General features: G+C 43.3%; 1 protein-coding gene and 1 pseudogene across 6 annotated transcripts in view; both read right to left on the bottom strand.

Moving 5' to 3' along the window:
* The window catches only part of uvssa (UV-stimulated scaffold protein A), a 177,097-nt gene that overhangs the window by 59,769 nt on the left and 90,405 nt on the right, over positions 1–26,923 (bottom strand). The window lies entirely within an intron of this gene.
* Positions 8,423–14,774, bottom strand: LOC148316058 (uncharacterized; annotated as a pseudogene).

The raw sequence follows: 26,923 nt of genomic DNA, 5'->3' as shown, positions 1-26,923 counted from the left end.
ATCCAGGGCTTCGCATTTGGGAAGGTCCGTATGGTCCTGTTCAGGGACACAGTTTCCATGCAGAACTTAATGTAGTCCAGTACACAATGGGTGTAAACATCAAGGTCCTGATGATCAAAGAGGTCCCAGTTGGTATCTTGAAAGCAGTCCTGTAATTCACTCATGGCGTCACCACGCCAGGTTTTCATAGTCTTTGTGGTGGGCCTGAATCTGCGCCTGAGAGGGGTGTACGCAGGTGCGAGCTGCAAGGACAGGTGGTCTGACTGGCCGAGGGGGGCGAGTGGGAGGGCCCTGTATGCGTGCTTGATGTTCGAGTACACATGGTCGAGAGTGTTGTCTCCCCTCGTTGGGCACTTGACATGCTGGTGGAATTCTGGGAGTACAGTCTTTAAATTGGCCTTATTGAAGTCCCCCGCTACTATGTGAATGCCAGCATGGTGGGCCCGCTGATGTTTATTGATGACGCACGCGAGTAGCGAGAGCGCCGTGCTCGTGTTAGCGTCAGGAGGGATGTAAACAGCTGTGACGAGCACTACCGTTAGCTCCCTCGGGAGAAAATAAGGCCGGCATTTAACGGACATGTACACGATGTCGGGGGAAGAGTGCTTCTCAACGATCGTGCTATCGCCGCACCAGTTCTCATGCACGTAAACACAGAGCCCCCCGCCCCTGCTCGTCCGATCCGCGCGATGTAGCGAGCGCCCAGCTAGATGGATGCTAGCGTCGGGGACGTTGGCGTGCAGCCAGGATTCCGTGATGACGATCACACTGCTGTCTCGCACAAAACGGTTTCCCAGGATTTGTAATCCCAGATCATCGCTTTTATGGACCATGGATCTGGCGTTGGTGAGGTAGAGACTCGGCAGTGGTTGCCTGTCGGGCTGCCGTCGTAGCCGTAGCAAGACACCGGACATGCAGCCCCGCTTCTGCTTCCTCTCTCTCCGTCGCCTGCGCCGCCTCCCGGTCCCGATGACAAGCCACGGTGAGCCGGGCGGCCCGCCAGTTCGTCAGGAATTTTGCAATCATAGCAAAATTCCTCTGTGTTGGTTATTTCGCATCGATATCCAATGTCCACGATGTCCTGGCGGGTATATCGATGCTGTGCCTCAGTTGGTGCCAATAAGACCAAGCAAACACAAATAAAAAGCAATAAGGAGCACTGGGAGGAAAGCCGTTAGCCGCTGGGTCTATGCGCGCCGCCATCTTGGGAAAAAGAACACCAAACACCAAAAAACATAATTTGATCTGGGAAAACATACACCACACAATCTGCACACCGACAAGATTACAGGGGAAGGAGAGACGGAGAGACTGCCGCCTGCCTGAGAACGTCAGCATTGGACGTGGAACGTGGACCGGGCCGGGGGAAGGAGCAAGGACGACTGATTAAACCTACACGACACTTGATATCGAAAACCTCCTATAAAATGTGAGGCTGGGCTGAGATCAGCGCGCCATTTTTCGATTGTGCTCGTTCGAGTACAGTTTCTCGTGAGATTAAGAAAAAGCCGCCCAGATATCTGTATTTGTACTATTTCCTGAACTCCAGAAATCGAAGAAACTAAAATATCGGAACTCTAATCAGTTGTTGTTGAGTCTTTATTTTGACCCATTTCTTCTTGAGTACAAAAAATGAACACGCATTGGAGTAAGTTTGGCTTTTAAGGTTGATTAACTAAATGATTCTCAATTTCTCGGTGGCTCAACTCCAACAATACGCTCAACATAAGTTAGCCATTTTGTGTTACTTTGAAATTCTGTGCCATTTTTTTACTTTTATATTTTAACCAATTCCTCCTCGGAAATATATTGAAATTGTCTTCATACTTGGTGTTTCATCTAAATACCGTGAAGACGAAAGGTTTTTGAAAGTTTTTTATTTTGTCACATGCTATTTCCGAGACGATGATTTAGTTTACAAAGAACTTACATGCCTTTTTTGAGGGTCTAAATCCGCGCAAAATCTTGTGAAACTGAAAGATAAAGATAAAGATAAAGATAAATGTCCTTTAATAGTCCCACAATGGGGAAATTTGCAGTGTTACAGCAGCAAAGATATAGATCACACACAGGCGGCGGCGTAATGTACCGTTAATGTATAACATTAGCAGCAGACATTCATAAAAAGCATGCAAATATACACAGTTTAAACGTATATACACAGATCCCCAAATATATACACACATCCCACAACATATACAAGTGTAAGGAAACACTCCTTATGCCTGTCCATAGCACAGAGGGGAAATAAATAAGAACGCTGCAATGATAAGAAATACTGAATGATTGAAAATACTGCAATGATAACAATACTGCAATGATTAAAGAACTGTAATGGTAAGAGTACTGAAATGATAGAAAATAGTAAAATGATAGAAAATAGTGCAATGATAAAAGTACTGTAAAAGTACTGCAATTATAGAAAATACTGCAATGATAAAAGTACTGGAATAGTAAAAGTATTGCAATTATAGAAAATACTGCAATGATAAAATATACTGCAATGACAAAATATACTACAATGATAAAAGTACTGTAGTGGTAAAAGTACTGCAATGACAAAAAATACTGCAAAGATAAAAGTACTGTAATAGTGAAAGTACTGCAATGATAGAAATACTGCAGTGATAAAAGTACTGTAAAAGTAAAAGTACTGCAATGATAAAAGTACTATAATAAGAATACTGTAATGGTAAACGAAATTCAGCATTGGTCAGTATTTAAGTACAGCATTGGACAAAGCCCAGTAGTAGTGTGTATTGCATTCTAGGACTGCAAAATTGTTGAAAAACAGTGTTTTTCTACCACTGTGCCGCGGCACACTGGTGTGATATTGTCAGGTGTGCCGTGGGAAATTATCCAATTTGTGTGCCTGTGCAGTCTCGCGCCTGGCAAAGTAGTAAAATGTAGTACTGTTCCATGCCAGTAGGCGGCGGCAGCAGCAGCAGGTAGCGAATTACCTTGTGCTTGGAGACAAGCGAATTAGTGACACGCGGATGCAGCGAGAAGTGTATAGCAGAATAAAAAAAGTGGAGAACAGAACGACGGTGAAAGTGATGGATAAATTTTTGAAGAGAAAAAATACTGACTCTGAACTGGACCCTGGACAAAATCCGGACCTGGATGAAGGCCCTAGTATGAGTGGAGGTAAAAAAAAAAGAAGCAAAGACGATCTGCAAAGTTTCTGCCGCGAGGCAATACAGCGAAAGCTATCTTTCATTTGGATTTACTTTTACCGGAGATGCAACGACACAGACTCCGTTGTGCTTGGTATGTGGTGAAAAGCTCTCCAACGGTGCTATGGTCCCAAGTAAGCTTAAACGCCATCTCCAAACAAAACACCATTTACTTCAAAACAAAAATGTGGAGTATTTTTTTCGCCTGCGTGAACACACGGAGAAACAAGCAACGTTCATGAGAAAAACCGCAAAGGTAAGCGAGAGAGCCCTTAAAGCTCGCTACCACGTCACTGAACTTGTGGCTAAATCCAAAAAGTCTCACACTGTGGCAGAGGAATTAATACTTCCCGCCTGCAAAGCCATTGTAAATGAGATGCTTGGACCCGAAGCGGCTCAAGAAATAGCCGTAGTCCCGCTCTCAGATAACACAATTTCCAGATGAATTAATGATATGTCTGCAGACATAGAAAGTGTGGTTTTGGACAAGATCCGTATCAGTAATAAATTTGCGTTGCAACTTGATGAGTCGACTGATATAAGTGGACACGCTCAACCGTTGGCCAATGTGCGTTTTGTAGATGGAGCCACAAGTGGGAGAACTGCACGAGCGTCTGCACTGACGGAGCTGCAGCCATGGTCGGGCGCACCAAAGGCTTTGTAAGCAGAGTGAAGGAAAAAAACCCAGAGGTGATCATTACGCACGTTTTTTTACACCGCGAAGCCCTCGTAGACAAGACTTTACCAGCAGACCTTGTTCCTGTGTTGGATGATGTTGTGCGCATGGTAAACTTTATGAAGTCACGACCTGTGAAAAGTCGCATATTTGCGGCTTTGTGTGAGGAAATGGGAGCGGAGCATAAAGCCTTGCTGTTTCATACGGAGGTCCGATGGTTGTCCCGCGGCAAAGTGCTGGCCCGTGTGTATGAGCTGCGAGAGGAACTCAAAGTGTTTCTGACAAATGAGGGGTCCGATTACACAAAGCTGATTTGCAGGTGATGATGAATGTGCAAGGCTGGCATACCTGGCAGATATTTTTCATTATCTGAATGAACTGAACAAACGAATGCAAGGCCGAAATGAAAACCTGCTTACCAGTACAGATAAAATTAATGGATTCCGTTCAAAGGTGCAACTCTGGCAGCAACGTGGAGAGTGGCAATCTTGAAATGTTCCCACTCACCAATAAATGGCAAGATATTTACACTGTCGCACTGTGTAATATAATAGTTAAACATTTGAAAACTCTTGAGGAGAAGATGTCATTCTATTTCTCTTCAGCCTCCACAGAGTGCTTTGACTGGGTTAGGGACCCGTTCAGCTCAGCATCAGCTGTAGGGAAGGACATGATTTTACATGAGCAGGAAGAACTAACTGAACTGAGACAGGACCGTGGACTCAAGCTACGCTTTGCTGATCTACCTTTGGACAGTTTTTGGTTGTCAGCTGCCAAGGAGTTCCCCATGCTGGCCAACAAAGCTATTATGACATTGCTCCCATTTTCCACAACATACCTGCGTGAGGTGAGCTTTTCAAGCCTGACGACTATAAAAACTAAAAACAGAGAAATATTGAGAGCTGTGGAGGACGAGCTTCGTGTGTGTCTTTCATCAATTCCTGCCAATATATCAGCTCTGTGTTGATCCAAACAAGCCCAGGTTTCACACTGAGTGAGTATAAATGTGAAAGATTCTAAGATACTTTATTCTTTATTTGATTCATATTCAAAACCTTTAGTAGGTCATTCTTCAATGTTCAAAAACAGTTATCTTGTGATAAAAGCTTTTCTTTCACATTTTCAGCTGGTGGTGTGCCGCGGGATTTTTTCAATGAAAGAAATGTGCCTTGGCTCAAAAAATGTTGAAAAACACTGTGTTAGACCATTAATGTCCTCCCCATGGGCTTTGCTGAATACCTCCCACACAGTTGTGTTGAAAAAGTCCTGAACAGGCATGATGTAAAAATCTCTATTTTTGAAGTTTATTGTCCTATATGTAAGTATCCCAACATGCAAGTACCCCAATGTGCAAATACCCCAATATGGCTTTTGTTGCAAGGGCCGTTTATAGCTGCTCGTAGCTCTAGTCATTATTCGAGCCTGTGCAACAAATGCTGCAAGGACCCTTTTGTTTGTAGACATTTTTCTTGTTCTTCTTTTTCCACCATTTTGACTTCATTTTGTAATAGGATGAACTCCGTTGTGGCGCGTTCGACAGCGAGCTAACTCTTGCTTGCTACCAATTGTCCTCTGTCCAGGAGAGCTTAGGCTGCGCTGCCGTCCGTGGCAGAGACCTCCTGATATTGAGAGAGCTTCCCAGACATTGACGATCTGAGGAGTTACACACACCTACAACTCGCTCAAGGATAGCATTTGTTACTGCCGTTTCAATGATACGCTGGCGAAAGAAAGTTTTAACGCGCACTCACTCACCATCGGTTGAAGTTGCGATGACGTTTGCTCGGCTTCACTGGTCTTGATGTTGATGTGTAGTTATGTATGTCACGTCAAACAGTCAAGGGTTAGTCTTAATCGTAGTCATTTCAGTCCAGATGTCATGCCGTGAAGTCAAGTAAATCAAATAAATAAATAAATGGCTAAGGTCTTCCAAACTTCAAATCAAAACCATACGCGCATATGCGGTAATCAATACAATATACTATCTTCTATCTTCCAGTTTGTACATAAATAATGCGTCTTGAGTAAGTGCGGTTGAAAAACGGTATCCGACCAGCGTTCCCCCACCTGTCCTGCATTCGTTATTTATGGATGAACGCAACCAGTGCTGACGTCATCAATTGCCCTAGTGGTGGTGTTGCCATACTGCATTACTCAAAAGAAAACTGCTCCAACAGCATTGTTAAACGTCCGTTCATTGACGAACCAATTCTGAGAGAGCTATTTCTTCACAATGACATGAATTTCCTCTGCCTGACGCCGACTTGAACTGCTGCTGGTGAGTGCAGTGCGATACTCGGACTGCCTGCATATACAGGGCGACCCAAAAAGATGCGTACCCATGAAAATTTCAATTGTGACTTTGATTAAAAAGCTATTTATTTCAAATTACAACCACACATTATTCAGTTTATGGAAGACCATTCACCAGAGTTTCAGCTATTTCTGTCAATTTTTAGTCAATTTATGGCTTTCCCAATATGTGCTCCAAATGTCCACCATTCCGTTGCAAGCAAACCTGTACTCGTCTGACAAAGTTGTCAACAAGTACTGGGCGTCGCTGGGACGCCGGAGAAGGGTTGTGAGAGCTTCACAATAGTTTCAGTAAGACGGGGCCACACCTCATACAGCCAACGAAACCATTGCTTGGTTGAGGCAGAGGTTCGAAGAGAGACTCATAAGCAGAAGATGCGATGTGGAATAGGCCCCGCACTCACCAGATCTTAACCCCCCAGATTTTTATCTGTGGGGTTTCCTCAAAGACAATGAATACCAGGGAAATCCACAAACAATTGAGGAACTGACAACTGCCATCACAGCAAAAATAAGAGCCATCCCGAAAGAGCAGTGTGTAAAAGTGATTGACAACTTTGTCAGATGAGTACAGGTTTGCTTGCAACGGAATGGTGGACATTTGGAGCACATCTTGGGAAAGCCATAAATTGACTAAAAATTGACAGAAATAGCTGAAACTCTGGTGAATGGTCTTCCATAAACTGAATAATGTGTGGTTGTAATTTGAAATAAATAGCTTTTTAATCAAAGTCACAATTGAAATTTTCATGGGTATGCATCTTTTTGGGTCACCCGTTACTTACTTGGACACTTCGAGAACGTTACGTCGTGGTGGACTGGCGACTATTTGTAAAAACGATTTGGAATGTAACAGTGTATATTCGCCACATCGATCACCAGCTTGGAAAATGCTTTCTTTGAAGTTGGTAGAAATGCTCCTGAGCTCTGCGCTGTCATTTACCGACCTCCTAGATACAACAAAGAATTTCTGATTGACTTTCCAAATATTTTTGCCGAAATTATGCTAAAATATGATCACATCCTGTTGACGGGAGATTTTAATATTCATGTGTGTTCTTATGAAAATTAAGTGACAAAGGACTTTTTGAGACTAATTGACTCAATTTGGGGCAGTGCGTGTCTGGCCCCACCCACAAACATACATGATTTTGACCTTGTCATTGCTTTTGGTTTATGGATCACAAATTTGAAAGCGTTGTGCAATGTGATTTCTAATCATATGACTGCGATTCGATGAAGTGTTTTCCTACTGTTACACCACTACCAGTGAGCGCAGCCGCCAGATTTTTAATGCCCCTCACTGCTTGTTGGTAGTGATGGGTAAATTAAGCTTCAAATCTGCTTCATGGACCAGTTGTAGTATTTTTGGAATCCAGTAGAGGGCACCCTCTGTTGAACATTGGGCTGAAAGCACACTGAGTTGCCATTTTTTAAACCCTTTTTTTAAAACAACAGAGCCATCTACAGGACTCAATAATACAACAGCTGGTTCATGAAGCAAATTTGAAGCTTCATTTTCCCATCACTACTAGTCAGTTCTCTGAAGCCTTTGACAAAATTTGTATTCTGTTAGGTTGACTATATAAGTTATCCCATATTTTACTCTATTAGTATTGCAAATTAATTGTTCCACAGTGTGACCTATGTTTTTGATTCAATACGTTGATAGTTTTGAGTGGCTTTGATAAGTCTACAGTATGACAGAAGGCAATGGATAGGTGAAGTCGTAAATCATGAGTGTGCTGTAACAAAGAGTTAACAGCTCTGTGAAGTAAGATGCTAGTCCCAGGCAGGGGGAGGAAATTCAGAGAGAGTTTGGTGTCTGAAGGTGTGACTTGAACAAATGAAAATAACTAAAATTAACATATTTAGGCTTAACAAATCATTGCAGAATCTGAGTCTTGAATTATGCAGAAATTACTGTGTCATTGAGTAAAATGATGTATGAGGAAGACCTAAAGATGACATCACCCTTAAAGTTGAGTGATGAATCAAAAAAAAAGTTTTATAAATGGGGCAAGTGTTCGTATCAAGTATGGCACTGACCCTTTATCCAGATACAAAAGGTCATTTTATGACCTCAGTTATAGTGTAGAAACAAGGAGATAAGAAACCAAGAGCATATTTCTATTTCAAACTAGACAATATCGTATGTGCAGTACTGCATTGCATGAGAGCAGTTAATGCAGCATCTATTGCTGTAGTTTAAGATAAAGGTAAAGAAGGTCTTTATTAGTCCCATAATGGGGAAATTTGCAGAAACAAATGCAACCATAGTTTTGTTCCATCCTCTGGGCTGAGAGTACCGCGTGCGGTTTCTGCATTGCTTTTGCAGATGAACATGACATTTTTATTGCCGGAGCGATATTTATCGTGTATGGCTACATTGTTATGTGTATTGTTAACCTCATCTGACTATAGAGAGATGTACAAACATTAAACTTAGCTACGTTGTTATTATGTCAGGAGGATGGTACAAAACTAGACTGTTATGAGATAGCAGAAGTGGGAACCAAAAGTAAAAGCTACAAAAAGATTTGCCTTCAGAAAACAGAGAGGTACTATTTGTAGATGGCTCATCTGTGCGAAATAAATAAATACATAATTGTAGTTGTAACAAATGACACTGAAAAAAGAGTTTAGCAGTTACCCCTCAAATTACTCAACTCATGCAGCAGAATTTAGTGGTGTTAATAGAAGCACATACACGTTTTAGCGATAGAAGTCCCGAAGTTAGACATAGGCTTTGGAGGAAAATGACGTAACATCGCTACATGATCTGTGTATGACCAATCTATAAACTTAGCAAATGGGCTGCTATGTTGAGGCATGGTGACAAAATAATTCTCATACAGGAGGGATGATAAAATGAAATATATTTGCTTCTTATTTAGAAATATAAATAGGTATTATACAATTTATGGCTTTAATCAAAGAGTTGCAAATGGGATTTTGGCCATGATAGTTATGAATTTGGGCACCTGGTGCAGGATTAGTTGACAGAAGAACCAAGCGCGCAAGAGTAAAACAAAAGGATGATGAGCCTTTCTGAGGAATACAGAGTGAGAATGGCATCTGTGTTAGAGATTCACAGAGGCTTTCAGGAAGGAGAAAATTGGTCAGTTCAACAGCAGTTGAAGAATGTTCTCCATGCAGGTTCAAAAGAGGCAATTCGAAGCAGGGTTAACAAAACATTATATTAGCCTGCTAAAAGGCACCCAGAGGTGTATATGAATTACGCCCTCCATGCTGAAACGGTCATAAAAGATAAAAAAAACAAAAAACAGAAGCCTACAGACACATTTTATGAAGAAGAAGAACAAAAATGTTTGGTCATCATAAATGTAAATTCAAAATGGTTAGAACTCTTTCTAACCAACAAATCCAGATGCATTGACAGCGGCTAAAGGACTTTGCAAGGATACCATTCATGGATATGCTATTCCAGAGAAAAAAAAGGTACACAGTGATTATGGTACCCATTTTGTTAACCAACTTGTGAAAGAGATAGGAATGATGTTTCACATTGATTTGAAGAATAATTGTGCTTACCACCCTCAAACATCTGGATTGGTGAAACGAATGAATGAAAAAAAAAAAAAAAGTCTATGCATTGAGGAAACGGGAAGGCAGTGGACACAGTGTATGGAATTAGTAAAACTGTTTGTGAAAACTACAAGCACTGTGACTTTCCATTAAATGTTATGCGGGTCACCTCTCTGTCCACTTTTAAACCTCGTTTGAAGATGAATTTTTGGGCTTTTGACTCAACATGAGACTGTTGCTGTTCTCCTGTTTCTCTAGTATCAACTGTATATGTGTTTATGTGATTATAGTTATATCAAGAGAGTGGTATTGCATTGTATTGTATTGTATTGTATTCGGGGCTGAGACATTGTAAAACATTGTTTGGAAGGCCTTAAAGAATACCTCAAATTTAAGAACCGATGGGAAATAGATGATGAAGCAACTTCAGCTGACTGTATGAGAAAAATGTTCGAATACAAAGTGTGAAGAACAAACACTTGAAACTACCCAAGAGGGAAGGCCATGTTAAGTTTTATTGACAACTCTCACAGCTGTAAAGATTGCAGAAAAGTCAACGTTGGTGCATTTGACACGTTTAAAAAGATAATTTCGGTTGAAAACTACTACAAAGGAGATGAGCAAAAGTCTGATGATAAGGTGGTTTTATGTTATAAGACACCAGACTAAGTAGAGGGGATATTTCAGCCGAAATGATCCTGAAGTGGTTAAAAGTAGCTGTTCTGTGTTGGATGTATACACTGTTATTCTGTTATTTCAGTAATGTTATATGTGGGGATGACCCAGAGTAACATAAGCAAACTTTGACTATAGCACAATACCAAAATTGACAGTCCCAATTTCTACTTAAAAGGGATTTGCAAACACCAAGCAGATAACTGAAAAAGGTTATGAGATGTATTGGTTGTGCCTTGGAGGACATGTTTTAGACTTGAGTTGCAATTCTCTAATTAATACTCATAGTGGGTAACTATTGGTCTCCAGAACAATGTTACAGGGGACGGTATGTCTTCTTTTCTTTCGGCTTTTCCCTTCAGGGGTCGCCACAACGAATTAGTTGTCTCCACCTAACCCTGTCCTCTGTACTTGGTCTTGGTCTGTCCTCCCTGTAAGCTCACTCTTCCTCTTGAGTCCCTCTCATTTACACACAGATACTCCATCTTGCTACGGCTAATCTTCATTCCCCTCCTTTCAAGGGCAAACCTCCATGCCTCCAGCTTCTCCTCCACCTGTTCCCTGCTCTCACTACAGATCACAATGTCATCTGCAAACATCATGGTCCATGGAGATTCCTGTCTAACCTCATCTATCATCCCGTCCATGACCAGAGCGAACAAGGAGGGACTCAAAGCTGATCCCTGATGTAGTCCCACCTCCACCTTGAACTCCTCCGTCACACCTCCTCACCACTGTCATACAGTCCTCATACATGTCCTGTACCACTTGAACATACTTCTCTGCTACTCCAGACTTCCTCACACAGAACCACAGTTCCTCACTGGGCACTCTGTCATAAGCTTTCTCGAGATCTACAAAGACACAATGCAGCTCCTTTTGACCTTCTCTGTACTTCTCGATCAGCATCCTCAAAACAAATAGTGGATCTGTTGTACTCTTTTTTTGGCATAAAGCCATACTGCTGCTCACAGATGCTCACGTCTGCCCACAGTCTAGCATCCACCACTCTTTCCCACACGCTTCATTGTGTGGCTCATTAGCTTTATTCCTCTGGAGTTGCCACAGCTCTGCACATCTCACTTGTTCTTAAAAATTGGCACCAGCACACGTCTCCTCCATTCCTCGGACATCTTCTCACTGTCTAAGATCCTGTTGAACAACCCAGTCAGAAATTCTACTAGTATCTCTCCTTGACACTTCCATAGCTCCATGGGTATATCATCAAGGCCGAGTGCCTTTCCGCTCTTCATCCTCTTCAATGCTCTTCTCACTTCATCCTGACTGATCTTTGCTTCTTCCTGGTCGACAGTAGCCACCTCTTTTTCTCTTTGTTCTCTTTCATTTTCCTCATTCATCAACTCTTCAAAGTACTCTTTCCATCTTCCAATCACACTACTGGCCTCTGTCAACACATTTGCATTCTTATTCTTTATGACCCTAACCTGCTGCACGTCCTTCCCATCTCTGTCTCTCTGCCTGGCCAACCTCTATAGATAGGTTTCTCCCTCCTTACTGTCCAACCTTGCATACAAGTCATCGTAAGCCCCTTGTTTGGCCTTTGCCACTTCCACTTTCACCTTCCGCTGCATGTCCCTGTATTCCTGTCTACTTTCTGTAGTCCTCTCACTGTCCCACTTCTTCTTAGCAAACCTCTTTCTCTGGATCCATTTCTGCACCTCCTCATTCCACCACCATGTCTCCTTATCTCCTTTCATTCCAGATGACTTTCCTACCTGTCTCCCTGATCACATTTGCTGTTGTTGTCCAGTCATTTGGGAGCTCCTCCTGACCATCAAGAGCCCGTCTCAACTCCTTTCTTAAGGTCATACAACACTCTTCCCCTTTCAACGTCCAATATTTTGTCCTCTGCTCTGCCTTTGCCCTCTTTGTTGTTTTCACCACCAGAGTCATCCTGCACACTACCATCCGATGCTGTCTGGCTACACACTCACCTACCACTACTTTGCAGTCGCTGATCTCCTTCAGATTACACCGTCTACGCAAGATGTAGTCTGGATGTGTACTCCTACCTCCACTCTTGTAGGTCACCCTATATTCCTGCCTCTTTTGGGAGAAAGTATTCACAACAGCCATTTCCATCCTTCTTGCAAAGTCAACCACTATTTGTCCTTCGCCGTTCCTCCCCTGGATACCAAACCTGCCCGTTGCCTCCTCATCACCACTGTTTCCTACCCCAACATGTCCATTGAAGTCTGCTCCAATGACAACTCTCTCATTTCATCAAGGTCCAACCAAAAGTTCTCCTCCTGCAGCTCACAACCTACCTGTGGCGCATACCCGCTAACAGCAGTGATCATCACACCTTCGATTCCTAGCTTCAGGCTCATCATTCTATCCGACACACTTTTTACTTCCATGATGTTCCTAACAAACTCCTCTTTCACAATAACTCCGACTCCATTTCTCTTCCTATCCATACCGTAATAGAACAACTTGAACCCTGCTCCTAAACTTCTAGCTTTGCTCCCTTTCCACCTGGTCTCCTGAATACATAGTATGTCCACTTTCCTCCCCTGCATCAGGTCAACCAGCTCTCTACCTTTAGCTGCCATAGTTCCCACATTCAAAGTCCCTACTCTCAGTCCTAGACTCTTTGTGTTCCTCTTCTTTTTCTTCCTTCGTACACATCTTCCACCTCTCCTTCTTCGACCAACAGTAGTCTAATTTCCACCAGCGCCCTGTAGGTCAGCAGAACCGGTGGTGGCCGTTGTTAACCCAGGCCTCGATCGATCCGGTATGGAAGTCATATATTTGATTCGCATGTTTGATTTGGCCAAGGTTTTACGTCGGATGCCCTGACACTGTATTAATCTGAGCTTGGGACCGGCAAAAGACGACACTGGCTTGTGCCCCCTTACGGCTACATTAACAGGGGAAGGTATGTACTTTCATAAAAAGACAGCACTTAAAAAACGAGACATCCAAAAAAAGCAAACGAAATTGTGTTATTGACATTGTGAATAATGCGACTCTTAATAATACATGTATGGATTGGGTCAGCGTGTTTCCTGTGACGAGAATTGATGAAGATGAACCTGTGTTTTCTATAATAATAGGTCTTGAAAATTTAAATTGTGTAAGTGTTGCTGACAGAGCAGAACGGTTAGGAATTTTATCAAAACCACTGGGTCTGGTTTTGATAGTGGTTGAAATAAACTTCAATCCACTACCAAGAGGGGAAAGCTGGTGGTGGTGTGGATATGATAGATTATTTGATAAATTACCGAAGAATGTAACAGGTTTTTGAGCCTTAGTGCATATCTATATGTGTTTTTCATAACTAGGCCCTGCTTATAAACTATTGGTAGCTCCTGGAGAGTGCCATTTCACAAAATGTACTTGACTGATTGTAAATTGTAAGTTTCACATTATTTGTGTATAAACTGTGTGAACTCTCCACTGACATGCCAGGGCTTTGGTGACGTCAACAAAGAGAAAGTAGAGTGGCACGGCCAAAATGATTCAACATACAATGAAGCCAGTGGTGTGCCCCATGGTGTACTAAGTATAAATTAGAAGTTCAAGTAACGGAGGATTTGACTCCTCGAATGAAGAATGAAGAACGCAGACAGGTCAACTGCATCCATCACAACGTGCAAAAAAATTGGGTAATTGAACGCAGAGTGGGTTTGAATCTGTGGATGAACGGCTATCAGCCAATCCCTTATGGCATTACGAAACAAGATAGCTGTTGATATAAAGATAAAGATGTCCTTTATTAGTCCCACAATGGGGAAATTTGAGGTGTTACAGCAGCAAAGATATAGTCAAGTCAAGTCAAGTCAATTTTATTTGTATAGCCCTTAATCACAGACAGTCTCAAAGGGCTTTACATAGCCACAATCGACATCCCCGATCTTAACCCCCAGGAGGGCAAGGAAAAACTCACAAAACCTCATTAGGGGAAAAGTGAGAAACCTTGAGAAGGGACCACAGATGGGGGAATCCCCCTTCCAGGATGACCAGGCTGCAATGGATGCCAACTGGGCCACATTTGACACATACAATGATGCTATGCAATAATAGATGAGATAATATAAGAGTCAATTGAATGAAGTGCTGCAGGAAGATGACTTCAGTGGAGTGGGTCCTCATCCAGGGCCGTAATATCCATGGCAGCATATCCGAAGATGAGCCTTCGATCTTGTACCAGTCAGTTGGTGTAAATTCAGTACAGCCACTTCCAAGTGAATCGCCATCACCTAATTCGGGGAATTGGGAACAGAAAAGAAAGAACAGAAATAGCAAACAGGCCAACAAGTAGTTCAATGAAGTGCTGAAATATAAGGAAATCAGAAAAGGCGCTGCATGAAGACGACTTTGGCAGAGCAGGTCCCTTCCCGGTTCGTCAGTGCCGTAATCTTCAAAGCATGTCCCCATCACCTAATTCCCAAGCAGGGGAAGGAGGGGGCAGAAAAGAGAAGAACCGGCAGTAAACAGGCCAACAAATAATTAAATTAGATGCTAAAGTATATAAATAAATTGATCAAATGTCGCGCTGCAGGAAGACGACATCACTGGAACAGGTGCATGCCCAGTTGGTCAATGCCTTAAACTTCCTAGTGGGTCACCGTCAGCTAATCCCCCAGCCGGGGGAAAAGGGGGCAGAAAAGAAAACAAAAGAAAAAAAAAAAGCGGCAGTAAACAGGCCAACAAATATTTCAGCTAAATGCACAAGAGTATAAATGCGTCTTTAATAGTGTTTTGAACATTTCTACTGAGGTGGCGCCTCTAATATCTGAGGGTAGTGCATTCCAAAGCATTGGTGCCCGAATAGAGAACGCTCTAGAACCTGCAGACTTCTTTTTGGCTCGCGGGATCACTAAAAGACCAGCATTTTGTGAGCGAAGGTTTCGGGACGGAACATATGGTACCACGAGGTCAACGAGATAAGAAGGTGCTAAGCCGTGCAATATTTTAAAAGTAAGTAGCAGAACTTTAAAATCACATCTCAAGTGGAACGGAAGCCAATGCAAATTGGCTAATATCGGGGTAATATGATCAAACTTTCTCGTCTTAGTTAAGAGTCTAGCTGCTGCATTTTGAACTAACTGCAGACTTTTAATACTCGACATGGGGAGACCCGAGAGCAAAGCGTTACAATAGTCGAGGCGAGACGTAACAAACGCATGGATTAAGATTTCCGCGTCACACGTTGATAGAATTGGGCGAATTTTAGCAATGTTACGCAGATGAAAAAACGCAGTTCGAGTAATATTTTTAATGTGCATTTGAAATGACATAGTTGCGTCAAATATAACACCGACATTTTTTGTTGAATCCTTTTGGATAATATTACATTTATCGATATTCAGAGTGGTGTCTTTGAGAAGGTACCGATGACGCGCTGGTCCAATGATGAGCATCTCGGTTTTATCTGAGTTAAGACGCAAAAAATTGAAAGACATCCATTGTTTAATTTCGGCAAGGCACGCCTCTAATTTATAGCAGTCGCGCGGATTCGTTATATCCAACGGCATGTATAATTGCGTATCATCAGCATAACAGTGAAAACTAATGTTATATTTCCGTATAATATCACCAAGCGGTAGCATATAGATGCTAAACAATAGAGGTCCAAGTACCGATCCCTGCGGAACTCCACATGTGATCTTACAAAGATCCGAAGTCGTATTGCCATGAATTACACGGTGCGTCCTCTCCGACAGATACGAATTAAACCAAGAAAGCGCTGAACCTGAAATGCCAACACACGTTTCAAGGCGTTTTAATAATATGTTATGATCAACGGTATCAAAAGCGGCACTAAGATCGAGTAAGAGTAATATTGATGAGGTGTCGGCGTCCATAGCTATGAGAAGATCATTAGTAACTTTAGCAAGGGCCGTCTCAGTAGAGTGGTCAGCTCTAAAACCCGATTGGAAAGGTTCAAATTGATTATTAGCAGTCATATATTCATTAAGTTGTTGCGCTACGACTTTCTCAAGAATTTTTGCAATAAACGGAAGATTTGAAACCGGCCTATAGTTGATGAGACTCTCTGGGTCAAGGTTTGGTTGCTTAAGTATAGATCACACAGAGTCGGCGGCGTAATGTAGCCGTTAATGTAAAACATTAGCAGCAGACATTCATAAAAAGCATGTAAATATAGACAGTATAAATGTATCTAGTGTAAGGAAACACTCCTAATGCCTGTCCATTATACAGAGGGGAAACGCTGTAATGATAAAAACTACTGAATGATTGAAAATACTGCAATGATAAAAATATTGCAATGATAAAAGTACTGGAATGATAAGAGTACTGAAATGATAGAAAAGTACTGCAATGATAGTGTTGTGGCGTCCAACTTAAATTACGCCACGGCAGGCTAAGAGGTGGAAAACATTGATGACGCGCATCCCAACTGGCTTGACTGTCTATAGAGGCGCATCCATCACGGAAGCAAATGACAGGCACTTACTTGTCTGTCATTGTCGCTCTCTTTGGCTGCTCTGCTGTCTCTCTCTCTTTCTCCGCAACATGAGTTGGCCGATGTTCCACAGTTGTTTTATGCTCCAGTTCAGGACACGTTGCGCTTGCAGTCGATGTTCGTTTACGCAGAATTGTACGGTCAGCAAAAGGTTTCTTCCCCTTGCTCACCCCACCACACGATCCAAAACCAAACAACCACTACCCACAGGTGAGTGCAACTACTAATAAGAGAAGACCACTCCCCCCCCTGTGACATCACCAATCACCATAAAAGTGGAGTGTGTGCACGCTTGGTGCGTGCACAACACACGAGCATGCATCGCAACAAAAGAAAACCACCCAACACTGTACAGCTCCTACAATCCGGCCCCTAATTATTGTGCAAATAATTACATCCCAATCTATGGTAAGAGACGTAATGATCATATAACTACCCCAAGGCACAAAGAGAATTGCAAATATAGTAGAGGTCATGCACTAGAAATGTCAATCACAAAAAAAAGACAAATATTATAAAGTTCATTCAGATGTGTTCATGATGAATCAATGTCCAAAGTTCGTGTTCATAATCCCAAATTTTCACTGCTCATCTGCTCCCTGCAGAAGACAGACCTTAGTAATTGGCCGATCCAAAACACTTGACTTAGTTTTAATCCTTACTGTACGCACCAGTCCACTCTTGTCCGAAATCATATCCAAAACTCTTCCAGTAATCCATGAATTTCGCGGCGCCATCACATCATTACGACATCTCCAGGTACAAAATTCCTTTGAGCACGATTCCATTTCTGACGTTCTTGGAGTCCTGGAAGGTACTCCTTCAACCATCGCCTCCAAAAGAGGTCTGACATATATTGTACTTGTTTCCAACGGCGACGAGCGTAGATGTCATCCTTATTAAACATTCCAGGTGGTAATGAGGGCTGCGATTTGAGTAGCAGCAGATGATTAGGAGTTAACGCTTCTAAATCATTGGGATCTGTAGATGCCTTTGTGATGGGACGGCTGTTAACAATGGCTTCTACTTCGCAAAACACAGTCATCAGGCCTTCCTCATCTAAGGGTTGAGTTTTCAAAACTGAGTTCAAAATTTTGCGCACTGAACGGATCAATCGCTCCCAAGCACCTCCATGGTGTGACGCTGCTGGGGTATTGAAAATCCATTTCATTGTCCTTTGTGATAGCAAATCATGTATGAGGTTGTGGTTAAACTTGTTAATGGCTTCTCTTAATTCACGTTCAGCGCCAACAAAGTTTGTACCATTGTCGGAACGGATTTCCAGAACTTGCCCTCGTCTGGCAATGAACCTTCTGAGCCCATTGATAAAGGAATCTGTATCTAATGAGAACAGAACTTCAAGATGTATTGCCCGTATTGCCAGACATGTAAAAATAAGACCATATCGCTTAACAGCAGTACGCCCACGCTTGACTTCAAATGGTCCGAAACAGTCCAGGCCAACCCGACTAAACGGGGGTTCGTCTGGAGTTATTCTGCTGTGAGGTAGGTCGGCCATTTTCTGATGTCCAGATAAAGCAGACAATCTTCGACAAGTAATGCACCTTGATAAAACCTGATAGCAGCACAAGCACCAGGAATCCAATATTTTTGCCGCAGTTAAGAAAGCATGTGGTTGCGTCCACTGTGACCTGTGATTTCATGGACATGTCTGAGAAGTAAGCTTGAGATATGCCAGTCCTTACCCAGAATAACTGGATGCTTTGCTTCGGTTGGCATAGCTGCTCTATTAAGTCGCCCACCAACCCTTAGGAGACCATCATCCAAGATTGCGTTTAGTTTGTAGAGATGACTCGTCCTCTTCACACACTGACCTTTTTTCAAGTTTATGAATTCCTCAACAAATTTGGTTCTCTGACAAAATTGGATCACAGCCTTCTCTGAAGCAATTAATTCCTCCACTGTGAGAAGTTTCTTTGCCACTTGGGCTTTGGAGTGTTCCATCTGCAGCTGAAGTTCCATTTTCAACTGTTCAGGATTTAGATCTCGCTGATTGAGCGTCTCCCTTGATTCCTTTCTGTGACACACCAGGAATAATAGGAAATATTTGAACTTGAGGAACCAGCCAATGGCCCTAATCAAACGGTGCCAAGAGGAGAAATAGTTGATGAACGTCTCCAATGGACTTATCTGCTCAATGTGTGTTGTATTCATCACCACAGCTTTGATTCTTCCATATCCTCAGGAATTGTTGGCCAGTTTCTATCAGGTTCCAGAAGATAATCAGGTCCACGAACCCATGCAGCAGCCTTTAAAAAAGACTCAACCTTAGCTCCTCTGGAGGCTAAATCCGCAGGGTTTTTAGAAGAATGTACATATCTCCACTGAGATACACTGGACACCTTGAGTATTTCCGACGCAACAAAAATCTTGAATCTTGACGTCTCATTCTTTAGATACTTCAAGACTGAGGTGCTGTCAGTCCAGAATACCGACTCTCCAAGTTCCATTTGCAGCTCTCTTCTCCAAAGCTTATCCATTCTGCTAGCCACCACCGCGGCAGTCAACTCCATACGGGGAATCGTGACTAGCTTGAGAGGAGCTACCCGTGCCTTACTCATCACAAATGCGCAATGACTTCTTCCGCTGCTGTTATGGAGTAACAAGTAGGTCACAGTCCCAAATCCTTCCTCACTCGCATCAGCAAAGTGATGAAGCTGAGCAGTGGTAGCATCACCAAAGTTCACAGGTTTCAGACATCTGCTGACCTGCCAATGTTCAAGGTGGTGGAGATCTTCCAGCCAAGTCATCCACTCTCTGACTACAGGAGGGGGCAAAGAATCATCCCACCCAAGACGTCTTCTGCAGAGGTCCTGGAGGATTTTCTTGGCAGACAGGACAATGGGTGCAAGAAAACCAAGAGGATCATAGACTGAACTGACGACTGACAAGATACCTCTTCTTGTGAGCGGCTGATTCTTGTACGTGATTCTAAACTTGAATGAATCCGACTCCACGCACCACTGCATACCCAAAGCTCGTTCCACAGGCAAGACATCACTGTCCAAATCCAAGTCTTTCACTTCCTTGGCCCTTTCCTCCGAGGGAATAGCAGCAAGGACTGAGCGGCAGTTACTGATCCACTTCATGAGCTTAAACCCACCTTTGGCACACAACTCATTGAGCTCACACCAAACAGTCATCAACATAAAAATGCTGGAGCAGAGTGTTAATCGCCACAGAACTGTAGTGGTTACGGTTGTCCTCAGCACACCTGCGAAGAGCGAAACTGGCGCAACTTGGAGATGATGTAGCACCAAACAAATGTGCTACCATTCTGTACTCAACAAGTTCCTTTTCGAATTCTCCATCAGGCCACCACAAGAATCTCAACAGGTCGCAATCTTCAGGCGGCACTCTGACCTGATGAAACATGGCCTCTATGTCTGCCATGAGTACCACAGGTTCCTTGCGAAATCTGCTCAAGACGCCAACCAGCTGACTCGTGAGATTAGGACCTTGAAGGAGTTGAGAGTTTAAAGATGTCCCCTGGAATGTGGCGCCACAGTCAAAAACGACGCGCAGCTTTCTCTTCTTTGGGTGATACACTCCATGATGTGGTATATACCACAATCTTCCATCAGAACGTGCCAGCTGTTCAGGCGGAATTCTCTCAGCATATCCCTTATTCAGCATCCCAGCCATGAATGTGACATAGTCCAAGCGAAAGACTGGATCTTTAGAAAGGCGTTTTTTGAGACTCAATGCACGTTGTTCTGCAATGGTCTTATTATATGGCATCTTGAGGTAACCTTGCCTGATTGGCAAATTAATACTGTAGTGCCCATCAACCATCTTGATTGAATCAGAGACTGATTTCATAAAATGTTCATCCTCCTTTGATAATGCATTATGTTCATCTTGTAAAGTTTCAGGAAAATCAACCCTAAACTGTTTCTCCCAAAGCTCATCCAATCTTGCAACTGAAATGTGGTTTACTGTAGCGTGAGATTGCAGACGATATTCCTGTTGAAAATCTCTGAGTGGACCATTCACAGTCCAACCAAGGATGGTCTTGATGGCATAAGGACCCCCATCCACTGCACGAATTACCTCCCAGGGCTCCAATGCCTGAGGTATGTTGGTGCCAATCAGGAGGTCCACATCTGCCTCTACCTCTGGTATCTGTATATGCCTCAGATGAGGCCAGCGTTGGAGGTCTTTTGTCCGTGGAATATTTCCCAGGTGAACAGGCATATTCCTTTGTGTGTAAACCTTGGGCAAGTCACAAACGTTGTTGGATTCCATACCAGCCACTTCCAAGTCAGATAACATGTAGCTGTCCACAACTCTTTCTTGCCCCATTGTTTTGAGAAGAATCCCAAGCTTTCTTCCTGTGAGATTGAGTTGTTTCATGAGTCTTTCGGTGCAAAATGAGGCAGTGCTTCCCGGATCCAAAAACGCACAAGTTATCAAAGTTGTGTTACCTCTTTTGGATTTCACTTGGACAGGTAGTATTGATAACACACAGTCCTGTTTACCGGCCCCAGTCAAGCCACTGGACTGAATTGACACCACAGCACCTCTGACACTTTCTGAATCCCCATTGACCTGTGTTGAACTTATTTGCTTAGTTTGGGAATAAATATGCAACAACGTAGGGTGCTTCTTATTGCATACTCGACACACCAAACATCCTTTGCATTCTCTGCTTCTGTGCCCAATGCACAAACAACCAAAGCACATTCCTTTTTCCTTCAAAAAAGACATCTTTTCGACTTGCGTCTTTTTATCCAATAGAAGGCAAACATCCAAAGAATGTCCAGCTCCACAAAACAAGCATGCCTTTACAGGTAAGTTCTTCTCCATTTTATTTACAGGCTCCATTTTCTTTTCCACAGGTGCCGAAATGTCACAGGTTTAAACTCTCTTTTTCCTGTTGCAGGTAAATCTTGTATATCTCCAAAGAGGGGGTCACTTGTAATCTTAACTTGCTTCTCCACAAACTCCACAATGTCATGAAATGTGGCTCTGTGATGGTACGTTTCTTGCAGATGGCAGACCACACTTCTCCACTTATCTCTAAGCTTGTAAGGCAGTTTTTTAACCATAATTTGCATATTGGTGGGCACGTTTAGGTCACCTACAGAATCTCCCATTGAATTACAGCATTCACGAAGCAATAAACTGTAGGCCTGCAATGCCTTGAGATTTTCTCCCTTTATCAAAGGCCATGAAAGTACCTTGTCCATGTATGCAGAAGCTACTTTAAACGGATCTCCAAAATGTTCTTGTAGCAAAGACTTCGCCTTAATGAATCCACGAGAAGGTGGCAGATGTTGACAGCTTCGGACCAGATCCAGGGACTGGCCACTGGTATATTGCTCGAGGTAGTACAAACAGTCCTTGTGATTTGGAGTTCTTTCTTCGATGTTGTGTTCAAAGGCTCTTATGAAACTTAGGAATTGTAATGGATCTCCATCAAATATTTGCAAATCTCGTTTGGGTAACAGCAAAAGTGATTGTTGTTTGACAAGTGAAGATGTAATTTCATTTTGCTTCTGCAGTACTGTGAGCAAACGATCAGATGTACTATCGGTTGTTGGTGAAGCTTGGTCACACTGTATTGTTGGAATAGTTTCATGTTGTACACCTGATGGGAGTGATGACAGACTGGCCCCAGTTAAGACAGAATGAAGCTCAGGTTGAGGATACACTTTAGGTCTGTCAGCAGCACATCCTGTTGAAATTATGTTAGTTGTCCCTGATGGCTGAGTAGTAGATGTAGGCATAAATGTAGCAGCATCCACTCTTAACTGTATGCCTTTATCACCTTTCAAATCAGAGTTAATTCCATTAAATTTTGTAGAAATGTGAGAGCCTTCTGAAGCCTTATACACATTCACTCGGGCCATAGACGCTGCTAATTCCATGTCCAAATCCAACGCCTCCATTTTTCTCCTGAGTTGTTCCTCTTGCTCTTGAATTGCATGTTTTTGTCTCAATAATTCCTGACGGGCGAGAAGAGCAGCAGTGTCGGCCTCTGCTCTTAAACGGGGGCTGAAGAGCTACTAGACGCAACCGATTTGCTCACAAGGGAACTGCGCCTTTTTTGCTTTTCACTACACACGTTAGAAACACTGTCACTTGGTCCAATGTCCACAGCAGCACCATTAAGAGTCATCATACATGCCTGGTCATTTGAATTTCGTTGTGCAAATGGATCACATGTGGGTCCAACAGCGCCCTCTGTTGGAACTTGAATCAACTTTGGCAACTCTAAAAGCCATTTATTTGCCTCCTCCATAAAGACTGATTTATGCTCTACAACACTGGTAAACCAAGCATTCTCCTTTTCTTGTTCTTCATCAGGAACCATGGCGATAACGGAATCATGAAGCTGACTTGCCTCATTGAATAAACTTGACACATTTTCAAGGCATGATCGAACCCTTTCAGCATTTTTCATTAGTTCTGTTATTTCTCTGACATTGCTTTTGATCATCTTTACCTTTGCTCTTCTTTCATCTTGAAGCCTTTCCAGTTTGTATTCAAACGCTTTGACTGTAAGTATAGGTTGCCTTTTGACTTTCATTTCGTTCACTTTTGAGCCACTTCCATCCATTTGTTGTTCATAAAATGTTCAAACTTCACAACAAAATGGGATGTTCCACTTCAGACACACATGTCCTTTCCTATTTATTTTTTTTATATTTTTTCTTAAGGTGCAACCACCTTTCCTTTTTTTTTTTATTAATTAGCTGACGACAGGAACAAAACTGCATGCTGAGTAACGGTTTACGTCATAGCATTCCAATGTTGTTTATTGACACAAAATCCACAAAGGATGGTCACAAAACACTCCACCTTTCAACTAAGTCAACTTAAACAAGGTGAAGCCATGCGCAGCGCAGCGCAACGTAGCGGCAGATTTATGAATGAAAGTGAGCTTTACGAGCGATCCATCTTGGGTTCCGGTTTATCTTCATTTACAACTTTGAAAACAATCTTGATCATCCAAAGCTGTCCCAAATTCCATTCGAATACTCGCTTCAATAAAGCAGTCCTTAAAGCTTTTGCTGACAATTGTTGTGGCGTCCAACTTAAATTACGCCACGGCAGGCTAAGACAAGGGGGGTGGAAAACATTGATGACGCGCATCCCAACTGGCTTGACTGTCTATAGAGGCGCATCCATCGCGGAAGCAAATGACAGGCACTTACTTGTCTGTCATTGTCTCTCTCTCTTTCTTCGCAACAAGAGTTGGCCGATGTTCCACGGTTGTTTTATGCTCCAGTTCAGGACACGTTGCGCTCGCAGTCGATGTTCGTTTACGCAGAATTGTACGGTCAGCAAAAGGTTTCTTCCCCTTGCTCACCCCACCACATGATCCAAAACCAAACAACCACTACCCACAGGTGAGTGCAACTACTAATAAGAGAAGACCACTCCCCCCCCTGTGACATCACCAATCACCATAAAAGTGGAGTGTGTGCACGCTTGGTGCGTGCACAACACACGAGCATGCATCGCAACAAAAGAAAACCACCCAACACTGTACGGCTCCTACAGATAGAAAATACTGCAATGATCAAAGTACTGTAATGGTAAAAAGTACTGCAATGATAAAATATACTGCAATGGTAAAAGTACTGTAATAGTAAAAGTACTGCAATGATAGGAACTACTGCAATGATAAAAGTACTGCAATGATAAAAGTACTGTAATAGTGAACGTCCTGCAATGGTAGAAATACTGCAGTGATAGAAGTACTGTAATAAGAATACTGTAATGGTAAACAAAATACATCATTGGTCAATACTTAAGTACACCATTGGCTGAAAGTACAGTAGTAGTGTATATTGCATCCTAGGACTGCACAATTGCACTAATGCCCTCCCATATGTAGGCCTGACCCAATGTTCTTGTTAAAAAGTCTGACAGCAGTTGGCAGGAAGGAGCGGCGAAATCTCTCTTTGGTACAGCGAGGGTGTAACAGTCTATCACTGAAGGAGCTGTGGAGTGTTCTCAGAGTGTCATTGAGTGGGTGGGCTGGGTTGTCCAGCAATGATGACAGTTTTGCCGTCATCCTCCTGCCCCCCACTGAGTCCACAGAGTCCAGGGAGCAGCACAGGACAGAGCTGGCCCTCCTCACTAGTTTGTCCAGTCTCTTTTTGTCCCGGCCCGAGATGCCTCCTGCCCAGGAGACCACTCCATAGAAGAAGACTGATGAAACCACAGAGTCATATTAGTTCCTGAGGAGTGTTCCCCGAACGCCAAAGGACCTCAGCCTCCTGAGTAGGAAGAGTCTGCTCTGACCCTTCCTATAGAGAGCATCTGTGTTGTCGCTCCAGTCCAGTTTATTGTTCAGATGAACACCCAGGTACTTGTAAGTTGAGACCCTCTCAACGTCTGTTCCCTGGATATTCACTGGTGCAGGTGGAGAGTGCCGACGCTTGCGGAAATCCACCAACAGCTCTTTGGATTTCCCAGCGTTGATTTGGAGGCGGTTCTGCTGACACCAGTCCACGAACCCGTGTAACCCCTCTTTACTCCCGATCGTCACCGTCAGTGATGAGGCCGACAATCGCAGAGTCATCAGAGAACTTCTGCAGGTGACAGGTTGTGGAATTGTATTTGTAGTCCGAGGTGTAGAGGGTGAACAGGAAGGGAGCCAGAACAGTTCCGTGCGGCGCTCCCATGCTTCAGAGGAGCACGTCAGACACACAGTCCTGTGTCCTCACGTACTGTGGCCGGTTTGTGAGGTAGTCGTGGATCCATGTGATGAGGTGGTGGGCCACTCCCGCCTGCTCCAGCTTGTCTCCCAATAAGGCGGGCTGGATGGTGTTGAAAGCACTTGAGAAATCAAAGAACATGATCCTCACCGTGCCCCCCGCCTTTTCCAGGTGGGAGAGTGAAGTGTGGAACAGGTAGATGATGGCATCATCCACACTGATGCCAGGCTGGTATGCGAACTGGAGTGGGTCCATTGAGGAGCTGACCAGGGGGTGCAGATGGCCGAGGACCAGTCTCTCCAGGGTCTTCATCAGATGAGACGTCAGCGCCACTGGTCTGAAGTTGTTGAGCTCCTTCGGATGGGGTGTCTTTGGAACCGGAACCAGGCAGGATGTTTTCCACAGCTGGGGGACTCTGCCCAGCTTCAGGCTCAGGTTGAACATGTACTGGATAATTCCACACAGCTGGTCTGCGCAGGTTTGAGGAGCTGGGAGCTAATTCCATCTGGACCCGCTGCCTTCCTCGTCTTAATCTTGCGAAGCTTGTTCTTCGCCTGAGATGTTGTGAGGAACAAGGCTGAGTAGGAGTAAGTGGTGATTGTCTGATGTGTCTGAAAACTGAAGACTGTGGGGGGAGGGGGGGTGTTGTTTGCAGCAGGAGAGATGGAGCAGGGACAGGCATCTGATCGAACCTATTGAAAAATAGGTTCAACTCATTTGCCCACTGAAGGTTCCCCCCTTCTGGGTCTTGGGTTGTCCGTATGTATGCCTCCTCGGTGTTGGCATAGAAAAGGTACAATATTTTAATGTCACTGGTGTGGCAGGTGACATACTGTGTGAATGAAGGCAGAGAGGGGAAAGGAGAGGCATGATTGAAGTCAGCAGAGATGAGGAGCAGGGAATTTGAATGCTGTGTCTACTCACAGCTGCAGTCAGTACTTCACAGGGAGGAATGTACACCGCCACTGCGATCAAGTGACTGAACTATCGCAGGATGTAATACAGTCTCATGCTAACAGCTAGCAGCTCAATGTCGCGACTGCAGAGATGCTCCTTAATAGGGATGTGCTCAAGGTTACACCATCTATTATTCACAAACACAGCCAGCCCTCCTCCTTTCCTCTTACCATTCTCCGGCATCTTGTCGGCACGTAGGATTTGGAAGCCGTTCAATTCCACGACGGTGTTCGGCGTTAGCTCTGTTAGCCATGACTCCGTGAACATCAATATTATATATATATATATATAGATATATATATTTATATTAATCAAATTTTTTCATCGTTAACTCGTAGTTAATCGCACATTTTATTCATTGTAAAAAAAAATCCCTTTTGTCCCAGTATTTTATTGAATTGTAATACCTTTAATATATAGAATT

This window comes from Idiotropiscis lumnitzeri, unplaced genomic scaffold, assembly GCF_059441095.1.
Source record: "Idiotropiscis lumnitzeri isolate Australia: NSW breed Sydney's pygmy pipehorse unplaced genomic scaffold, RoL_Ilum_1.0 HiC_scaffold_23, whole genome shotgun sequence".
In the NCBI taxonomy this organism is placed as follows: Eukaryota; Metazoa; Chordata; class Actinopteri; order Syngnathiformes; family Syngnathidae; genus Idiotropiscis; species Idiotropiscis lumnitzeri.
Note: the sequence above shows the minus strand (reverse complement) of the source record. Positions and strands in the feature narration are given on the sequence as shown.